Raw genomic sequence first — 6,375 nt, forward strand, 5'->3', positions numbered from 1 at the left:
GCTGCCGTACGTGTGATTTTAAAGGAGGACCATGAGGTTAACCAGGTCCTTGTGGATTACTGCTGTCTCCTGCGGGGTTGAATGTTTCCAACGCTGTGCACACAGTTGGCCTAAATCTACCACCTTGCATCTTTGCATCCCTCTTCAAAACTAGAGCTGGCTTCAGATGATGGATCTCATGAAGCAAACTCCCACTATGACCTCTCAATTATTTTGGTAGCTGGAGAAAAAAAAAAAAAGATCAAAGATCCCTGGGGGTCCTGAGAAGAAGTTGGGCCTGTAGGAACCCCAGGAGAGTGAGTGGCACTTAAGAAGGCCTACTTGAGGGATAGCCACTTCCCTTCCCCGCCTAGAGAATGAAGCAAAGGTAGGTCTTCCCACAAGTTCATTCTGCCTTCCAAGGACAGGTTCTGTGTCAGTGTAGATTTGGGTTTTCTATGGTGTATTTTTGCTCTTTGATTCTTCCTTCTTAAATGTTCACAGCCTGTGGCTGGGTGTCAAGTGTTCTATGATGTTCTTTTCATTGCCAGACTATACTGTGTAGGTGGAGCACATTGAAGGTATGAGTTGGCTGGGTCAGTCCCACTTGGCCAGTCATCTTTCAAACCTGTGATAGCACTGTATTGGGGGATGTTAGATGGTCAGTTACTGCTTCAGTGTTTCAGGGATGCTGTGTAATCTGGTGTTTGGGAGCCAAAGAGGTGAAAGACTTCACCAGTGCCATGGTAAAACATAAGCTTGCTCAGCCATCCTGTGGATCAGAAGCATCCGGTAAGCTTTTTACAGAGTCTGGGGCAATGCAGGGACAATGCTTAGCCAGGCTCCACAGAGTACACACAGTGAGCAGGTGCATGGATCAGACAGTGGGTCAGGTCCCCCAGAAGGCCCAGGACCACACTGGAGGAAAGGCTGGTTGACCTGGGCCTGGCCGCTTTGCTTCTGTTGATCTGAATGTCAGTGGCTCCTTACCTCAGGGTGTGTCCTGCCCTTTCTGTTCCAGAGTTTTCTGTCCTGAGTTGTGCTACCCTGAAGGTTGTTAAGACTCAGAATGCCGTCCCTTGTGTCAAGGTGTCAGCAGATCTACATAAAGCCAGGAGGTCACGAAAGAGGGGATCGGGTGTGTGTGCACCTGCTGACATGATCCACCACTGACATCAGCAGGTGTTGCAGCCTGGCCCGAGGGTCCCAGCCAGCTCGCATCCCACAGTACGTCTGCAATAATGTCTGTTCAGCCAAAAGCTGACAACACCCTCGTAACTGATCCTGGTTTCAAAATGACTCAGCTATTCCTCCTCATTCTGCCTGGCGATGTGTCCTCCTTTCGCTTTCTTGGATCCACGAATGAGGGCGTCTGCCAGGGTCCATTCCCAGATAAAATACTTGTCTTGGAGACTCTCGGATTTGTTACTCAGGTGGAGGGTAATAATGAGAGACCTGGAGCATTTTCTTATCTGTCATCTTGCTGATGGAAATGCAGCATCTTGTGTCTTCAGAAATGCCTGTGTAATGACCTGTAGCGGAGGCGCATGAACTTGGCATTGTCTGACTCAGGCATAGCTGGCATACCTTCCTGTCTGCCAGTACTGCCTCTACGATGATGCAGGCCAGACCCTGCAACGGTCATGTAAATGATTCCTCTTCTATTCATCGGAGGGCAGTAGCCATTTATCCTGGGTGAGAGTGGTAAAGAAATATGATTTCATTAATTTTATTATCTGTTAACCTCCTCCGGGGAAAGCAGGAAGATAAAATTATATGGGCTGGTAAATTTTTGGTACATTAATTGCAAGCTGATGACAGAATTTGTTCTTTTGGCAACAATCTGCCACTACAAGTGGGATTGCGCATGGGCGGGGTGTGTGAGCTTTATTCCATCTCCATGTAACTTGACTTTTACAGTTTAAGTGCCTGTTCTAGTAATGCCAAAGATACAGTTTCCAATTCTCTTCTTTATAGATAATGAAATCATGTTCTCTATTGAGTTCAAAGAGAATGGTGATTAGGGCAGTGACATCCTATATGGTTCGAGTCCTGGCTGCTCTGCTTCTGATGCAGCTACCTGCCAATGTGCCTGGGAGAGCAGCGGAGGATGACCTGAGTGCTTAGCCACCTGCACCCACAAGGGACCTGGAAAAAGCCCCTGGCTACTGGCTTCAGACCGGCCCAGCTCCGCATGTCACAGCCAGTTGGGGCGTGAACCAACAGACAGAGGATCTCTCTCCGTTTTGCTTTCTCTCTCTATCCCTGTGCCTTTCAAATAAACAAGTAAATCTTTTTAGGTGATCGATATGGACTTTAGATGTTTAACCTTTGCTTGTGTTTTTCATCCTAATGCTAAATCAGTAAAATTAGACCAAATGTTTGTAATACCTTTATAAATTCGGTGAACTTTTGTCTCATTGTGTACTTGGGGACAGTGTTATTAAAGTTGCAATGCACTGCTTGGGAAGCTGTAATGTGAAAGGGGGATGGTTTAAATGTATTCATTATTTCCTAAGCACTCAATGATGGATGCAGGATGTCTACTGCGGGCGTGGTGTCACTCCAGCCATACCGGACAGTCACAGAGGTTGGCCAGGGGTCAGCTGAAGATGCTATTAGGAAGCTGTTAAAAGCTGTGGTTCTCAATTAAAAAAAAAAAAAGTTTCAGTAAAGAGATGTGACACTTCCATCAGTGACTTTGCACTCCAGTTCCCAAGCGACTCTGGGAGGGGCTAATGTCCCCTTCCAGTGGATGTCCACACCTTCACTAGCTGAAGAAACACCTTTCTGAAGGTCCCTGCACCTGTGATGGGCTCTTGGTGGACGTCCCCCCACCCCTCTCCCCCGCAGGCTCAGGGCGACTCCTTTCCAGTGGCTCAGGTTTCATCTTTTTTCTAACGAGAAAAGAGTTTCCAGTTGTTGGTGCACCGCTCAGGGAAACCGGGGCCTTTTGAATACAAAGTGATTGAAGGATTAAGCGGTGCGGTGTGCGATGGTACCGTATGATACGTTTGAGAAGCCCTTTACTTGAGCCTCCCGTGTCCCTAAGGCCTCCCTTTTGCTAGGAGGTGTCTCTTAATACTACTACTGCTGGATGCCAGCCCCTGATGTTTTTGCCTCAACAGTCCACTCTGGCACTACCTGCCCATTCAGAGATGTTCTTCCAACGTCCAGTAATGTCTGCTTTTCTGGAACTGAGTGAGACACAAAAATAAAGAGAATGTATTTATTGTCATAAAACTGCCCTGTTTCTGGCTTGATTTGGTTGTGTTTTACTTACCATGTGGCAAGTGTGTTCCTGCCTCCCGAGGAACAGGCCCCTGTACACCTGGACAGGGGCACGGCAGTGATACTGAGTGCACGGCGTGTATAGGACAGGTGCTACCGTTGGGCTTGGGGATCCAGAAGTGGACACAGCCTGTGCTGTCCCCCTCGTTGAGAGCCAGGGCTGTGGGTGGGCAGGCACACAAACCCAGAGAAATCCAGACCAGGATGAGCACTGGACAAGAGGCTGGGGAGCGGCAAGGAGGTGAATGGGACAGTTACTTGGAGAAACCAGTGTTTGAGCTTCCACATTGGCCGCCTGCAGTGGCTGGGGAAGGCATGTCGGCTTGGGGCAGCAGTGAGGACAGGGGCCCCAAGGCCAGCAGGTTTTCGTCTTGTTTCAAGAGTGGACATCAGGCGCTCATTCCTGAGCTGTTTAACTCCAGATGTCTGGATAACAGGACTTTTGAAGTATTACGCAATTTATCGGAACTTTCCTGCAGAACAGTTGCCTAAAGGACTTTCGTATGTCCTGTGGGTATTGGTGTGGAATGTGCCTCAGACAGATTGGGTCCTCACTCCCACGTTCTTCAGGTTCCTAAAACCGCCTTTGGGTAGGTGTTTGGTTTAGCACTACAGACTCCAGTTAAGATCCTCCCTTCTCCCATTGGAGTTACTGGGTTCCTGCCTGCCTCCACTCCCAACTCCAGCTTCCTGCTAATTCAGAGCCAGGCAAGGCTGCTGGCTCAAGTTCTTGGATTCCTGCACCCACCTGGGAGATCTGGATTGAGTCTCCAGCCCCTAGCTTCAGCCTGGCACAGTGGTAGCTGTTGTCGATATTTGAGGAATGAATCAGGGGAGAAGGGCTCTGTCTGTATTTTTCCCTGTCTCCTGAATAGAAATAAAGGACAATACAAACCGGCTTAATTTTGCCTATTCCAGGGCATAGATCCGAAGATCATTTAATTCAGCCTTTCTAAAATTTGTTTTGTAATGTAAAATGCCATAGGACCAGGTCTATACACACTGACATACGCCCATAGGAAGAGAGAGGAGACAGGGAATCTTGGGATTACTACTTTTTAAAAATATTTATTCGCTTTTGTTTGGTGGGGGTGGGAGAGAAAAGGAGGGGTAAGAGATTTACTGCTGATTTAATCCACCTGCAGATTCACTTCCCAAAAGCCTGTAACAGCCTGTCCTGGGTTAGGCTGACGCCAGGAGCCTGGAACTCCGATTGGGTATCTATCCGGATGATAAGGCCCCAGATACCTGTGACATCATCTGCAGGATACCTATTATCAGGGAGCCAGACTACCAACAGGCCTTAAAACTTAATCCAGAGTGAACAAGGAAGAGTCCCTGTGAGGACAGGTGAATTATGTCACCTCTTATACAATGACCACTTACGTATCACTCCAGGTCCCCGCCCCGCCCCCACCTGACTAATACAGTCTGACAAGTTGGAGCTGTACTTCCTTTCCCCTTATCCCGGCCTCCCACCTTGGACACAGCTCTCCCTCCTTCCCAGAGGCCCACATGAGTCTGCAGCCCCTATCCCCTCATCTCTGTGATGAGCATTACAATGCTAATGAGTTTAAAAGTAATAATCATAATGATATAACAAATGAAGTGGAGCTGGGGCTCCACCTCCAACAGGAGTTGCAGGGCTCCCAACCACAACTTCATCACTGCTACACAGTTGCCACCCCTGGAATTTCAAACATTTAGAAAAAAGTCTTTGAAGAGTTTTAACAAAAGGGAATTGGAGAAGCACTGATATAATCCAACATTTTTTAAAGCCTAATTTCAGACACAGAAAAATGTTGCAAAACAGTACAAAGAATTCCCAGGCACTTTTCATTCTCCCTTCTTTGAGGTCTGGAATTCCACAGTCAACATTCCAGCTCCCCTCAGCTACAGTAATCCGTACTGACCTGCTCAGTCCCAGAAAGTTCAGGACGCTGATTCAGGCTTATTAACTCGTGCCAGGGTGCAAACAGAAGCCTCCTAATTAGAACACGATGGCGATGTTATGTTTCAAGAGCCTTGCAGCCAGGGGCGGATCATCCAAATGACTCCGATTAGTCATTTCTTCCTCTCTGCATGCCACTCGTTTGTTTGAAATATGATTTGAGTCACATGTTTCTTTGCAGCTCCTCCCACCCAACCTGATTCATTTTTATTAATTTGCATTATGTGTCTTTTTAAACCTTAATACCTCACCATCAAGTGTACAAATGACCTGTGCCAAGAGGCCCGCATGATCTGGGGGTGTAAGGGCTGGGCCAGGGAAGGAACTAGGAAAGCTGAGGACACCCAGCTCCCAGGGCAGTCCTGTCTCTAGCTGACTTCTTTTCTGCAAACACTGGGCTGGGCAGCAGTTTCTCTTTGTTGCTCTTGAGTTTCCATAGCTGTGAGTTTTGGATGAACAAGCGATTTCAAGCCTGTGCTGTGCCAGTTCCTCCTCGGTGATTTGCTTAAGAATCTCCCAGGCGCTGGTGCTGTGGTGCAGTGCGTAAAGCTGCCACCCGTGCTGCCGGCATATATATGGACACTAGTTCAAATCCCAACTGTTCCACTGCTGATCCAGCTCCCTGCTAATGTACCTCAAATAAATAAATAAGCCTATAGACACAGACACACAAAAAGACATGCCCCCATCTGACACTTTGTTGCAGATTTAAACTTGCACTCCCCCCCAAGACCCATAATCCCATCCTAGAGAAACAAGTGCATGCAAACACCTTGAAGGGAGTTATCCTGTCAGCTTCAATCACAATCACCAAGTAAAATTCTGAATGGATACATTTTTCTGCATTGGAATAATGGGAAAGGACTCAGCACTAGAAAGGCAGGAATTCCTGGTGAAGCAACACTATCGGGGATCAGGGAGGGAGGCGCTGCAGCAGGTGAGGCGAGGAGGGGACTGACCACCCGGGGCTGTGGCTGCAACGGTTTCACACAGTTCATCCTGGCAGTCTCTGTTTGTCAGCTGCCCAGAACCGCACAAGGAGAAAGACGAGCTTCACTGTATGTAAAATATGCAAAGGATGCCCGATGGACAACCTAAAAAAATGGCCTCCTATCCACTCCCTCTCCTGCCTCCAGTCCCGTCTGGAGCTCTAG

The sequence above is a fragment of the Ochotona curzoniae genome, unplaced genomic scaffold (assembly GCF_017591425.1).
Source record: "Ochotona curzoniae isolate NIBS_2020 unplaced genomic scaffold, NIBS_Ocur_1.0 scaffold_4701, whole genome shotgun sequence".
In the NCBI taxonomy this organism is placed as follows: Eukaryota; Metazoa; Chordata; class Mammalia; order Lagomorpha; family Ochotonidae; genus Ochotona; species Ochotona curzoniae.